Genomic DNA, 3,924 nt, shown 5'->3' with positions numbered 1-3,924 from the left:
GGTCACACAGGGTCACACAGAGGGCACATAGGGGCAGACAGAGGTCACATAGGGTCAGACAGAGGTCACATAGGGTCAGACAGAGGTCACATAGGGTCAGACAGAGGTCCAGCCCAGCAGAGAGGAAGCTGATCCAGGTCGAGTCCATGTTTATGGTTCTGACCATGCAGATGGTCAGAACATCTTCAGAACCAAACCCTGCTGGGTTCTGGACAGACTTCAGTTCACACCAACACCGACCCACAGAGACGATGAGAATACATCTAAAGTTCTGAGTCCAGCCAACCGGGTCCAGTTCTCCAGAACTCCTGAAGCAAAACAGCAGCGACTCACTGCAACCTAAAAATGATCCAAAGTTTAAGTTTCACTTTAACATCTTTAAGTTGGTAGAGCTGCTGCCTCGCAGCCAGAAGGTTCTGGGTTCGATTCCCGACCCGGGTCGTTCTGCATGTTCTCCCAGTGCATGGTGGGTTCTCTCCGGTTCTCCGGCTGCCTCCCAGTCCAAACACATGACTGTCAGGTTAATTGTCTCTCTAAAGTGTGTTTGTCCCGTCTGTCTCTGGGTTGCCCTGCAACAGACTGGAGACCTGACCAGGTGACCCCAGGTGACCCTAGGTGACCCCAGGTGACCCCGCCTCTCACCTGAAACGTTCACTGGAGAGGCACCAGAACCTCCTGACCCCATTAGAGACAAGGGGTAAGGAAATGGATGGATGTTCAGCTGCTCATCGGATAAAAAATCCTTTTGTTTCTTATTTTCTAATTTTGTGTCATTTCCAGTCTGTTCATGCCGACATCAGAACTTTTGGTTCAGTTCTGAAGTTACTTCAACACAACATCACAACTAACTTTACATTTTTCATTTTCTGGCAACAAAAACTCCTACAGAGTTATTTAAATAGTTTGTTTTTCATGCAGTAAAGATCATTTTTAATTCACTCTAAATCTAGTTTGTGTTTTGTGTGAACAGAAAGAGACTCACTACTAAACCTGGTTTAAAATGAATATTTATAAAATTGTATGAATACAAGAACTAGATAAAAGCAGTAAAAACACTAAATGTATCAGGTTATAACCAGATGTGACAGACAGCAGCCATGTGACCCTGAAAGGATCAGCAGGAATACATAAAAATGTTAAATATAAAGATTCATCCATTCAGAGCCGTTTTACTGTATTTTATATGTTCAAGGTTCTGCAGCAGAGGTCCAGGTTCTGCCACTGATCTGAATATTTGGGTCAGTTTCATAATCTTCCAGGAACCACAGGAATAAAACTCAGATGTATAAATGAATGTTTGTGTCAGTGGAGAGAGAAGCGACCTTGAGCCTCGCTGTCGCTCTGACATGCGTCATGACGGCTGAAGCTGCCATCAGGCTGGGAGGAAACAAGAAGCTCCTGAAACTCTCAGGTAAACACAGAGCAGCTGAACGAAGGGCAGGAAGAGTCAGAGGGCCGCGCTGCAGCCCGGCTCAGGTTCAGCCCACGTCCACACGCAGCCGTGTCAGCTCCTATCACCGCCGCTCTGCTCCCCGGCTCTCTGGAAGCCGGCAGGAGCTGAGCTGCAGCAGCGGCTGCGGCGGCGCGCTGACCGCTGCTGAAATGTTTCTGTATGCTTCAGTTAGCATGGAGCCCCACGCCACTCAGCTGGGAGTCACGCTGCTGCTAGCATGCACACTGCATCCGCTTCATGGACCCGGAAACCAAGGCGACATCATGAATCCATCTCTACGGTTTCCATGGTAACCAGCAGGCAAACATCAGCAGAATGCTCTGATAAACAGGCAGCAGAGTCTCAACACAAGGCCAGGGCGGAAAGGCATCAGAATGACTTCAGATTACCGTCCATCAATCTGAGAAGGGTTCAAAGGTCATCGTCTCAAACTGATCTAGACATGTGCCGAGGTGACCCTGTGACCTGGATGGACAGAAGCAACGATGGAGAGAAAAACTGGACCAAGAAACTCCACAAAGACCAGAGAGGCTGAGAAAAACCAGCAGAATCAGTTTAACACGCTGTTCCCACTCCAGATGCTACAGCTGTGTTAGCATGACTGTGTGTGTTTGAGCCTCCATGTGAGTTTCTGGTACCGTTTGCGTGCATTAGCATGCATGTGTGTGTGTTAGCATATCTAAGTTTGTCGGCATGTTTGTATGTTTCTGTTGACTGATTTATGTGTGTTAGTATTGTCTTTGTGTTTGCATATTAATGTATAACATGTTTGTGTGTTTTACCATGGCTACCTGTGTTAGCATGGCTACCTGTGTTAGCATGACTACCTGTGTTAGCATGGCTACCTGTGTTACCAGGCTACCTGTGTTAGCATGGCTACCTGTGTTACCAGGCTACCTGTGTTAGCATGGCTACCTGTGTTACCAGGCTACCTGTGTTAGCATGGCTACCTGTGTTAGCATGACTACCTGTGTTAGAATGGCTACCTGTGTTAGCATGGCTACCTGTGTTTGCATTGCTACCTGTGTTAGCATATTTGTATGTGCTGGAATGTCTTTATGCGTTGGCGCTCTGTGTGTTAGCATTGTCTATGTTTGTTAGCAGGCGTGTTTGTGTTTGTTAGCATATTATTATATTAGCATATTTGGATGTTTGTGTTTTCATGTCTCTGTGTTAGCTTGTGTGTTTCAGCATCAGTGTGTATTTAGAGATTTGTGTTTAGTTCTTATGCAGGGCAGTATGTGTGTTAGCGTATATGTTTGTGTTCTCATGTCAGTGTGTGTGTGTGTGTGTGTGTGTGTGTGTGTGGAGCCTCCAGGATGGTCCCGTCTCGCCTCGGGGCTCATTAGCTCTGCAGAGCGTTGATTAGCTTCTCCTCATGATTACTGAGTTCAGGAGGAGCTCTCTGCTGCTCTCTGGGTTCAGACACACATGATGATCATGATGATGATGATGATGAGGAGGTAGGTCAGGGTCAGAACGTTCTTTAGTGGTTCTAATAAACCTGGATCTAAGTAACTGGATCTATCTGATCCGGTTCTAGCTCACAGAATTAGTTCATGTTTCCAGTTTAAATCATTCACACTCAGTTTATTATTTTTCCTCCTGTTCTCTCATCATACGTTGTTATTTTTGCAGACTGTGTCGTGTTTTTCCGGTCATTTTCTCGCTCATGTTTCTCTGACGTCAGGCCGACTGATGCTAACGAAGTTAAACTCGGCTCAGCTGTCAAACATCAGCAGCAGCTGCTGCTTCCCTGCAACCAAAAGCATCAGTGAGCAGAAAAACTGGCTGCTTTATGCAACAGTAAATATGAAACTATGACCTTTAAAAGGCTTCAGCTGAATTAACTCAAGCAGCTTCCTGTTCACCAAGTTAAAGCAATATATTTACAGATGTTTTCAACTAAAATGCTAAAAAACTTTACTGCAAGTCTTTGAAAAGAACAATTCATTTAGTTTATTTTATTCAGCAACAAAGACAAGAACTTTCTTCTAAAATTGTGAGGTCTTTAGCAAACTGGATGCCAAAGTCTGAGTAAAATGTTTAGAGATGTTTGTGGCCTAATCAAAGTAAAAATGATGTGGCTAATAAAAGAAAAACTAGTTTTGTTAAACTGAACATTTTACAATTAAGAAGATCTCATCCTAAAAACCCATAAAAGATGTTAAACATCATCAGCTTCACTTTCTGAAAGTCAAACTGAAGTCAGGGGCCACATGAATGCATTCCAGGGGCCACAAATGGCCCTCAGGCCGCACTTTGACCCCCACCTCATGGAAAAAGCTCCTGAGCTAAACTGAATAAACTGAATGTTTGACGAGGATCGACAGGAATGTGTGTGATGGACCTGAAATGAAGTTCTGTAAAGTTTAGTTTGGACTGGTGATATAGAAACAAACTGTATCTATAATGATCTATAGATCAGCATCTATAGATCAGCATCTATAGATCAGCATCTATAGATCAGC

The 3,924-nt window shown here is 44.5% G+C and overlaps 1 protein-coding gene and 1 long non-coding RNA gene across 3 annotated transcripts in view; one reads left to right on the top strand and one right to left on the bottom strand.

Moving 5' to 3' along the window:
- The window catches only part of LOC103156754 (sodium channel protein type 5 subunit alpha-like), a 60,791-nt gene that overhangs the window by 42,681 nt on the left and 14,186 nt on the right, over positions 1-3,924 (bottom strand). The gene's annotated exons all lie outside the window — the stretch shown is intronic.
- On the top strand, positions 7-702 carry LOC107833995 (uncharacterized). Its single transcript, XR_001659763.1, has 2 exons — positions 7-595; positions 626-702. It is a non-coding gene; the product is annotated as an uncharacterized LOC107833995 (long non-coding RNA).

This window comes from Poecilia formosa, unplaced genomic scaffold (genome assembly GCF_000485575.1).
Source record: "Poecilia formosa unplaced genomic scaffold, Poecilia_formosa-5.1.2 Scaffold497, whole genome shotgun sequence".
NCBI lineage: Eukaryota > Metazoa > Chordata > Actinopteri > Cyprinodontiformes > Poeciliidae > Poecilia > Poecilia formosa.
Note: the sequence above shows the minus strand (reverse complement) of the source record. Positions and strands in the feature narration are given on the sequence as shown.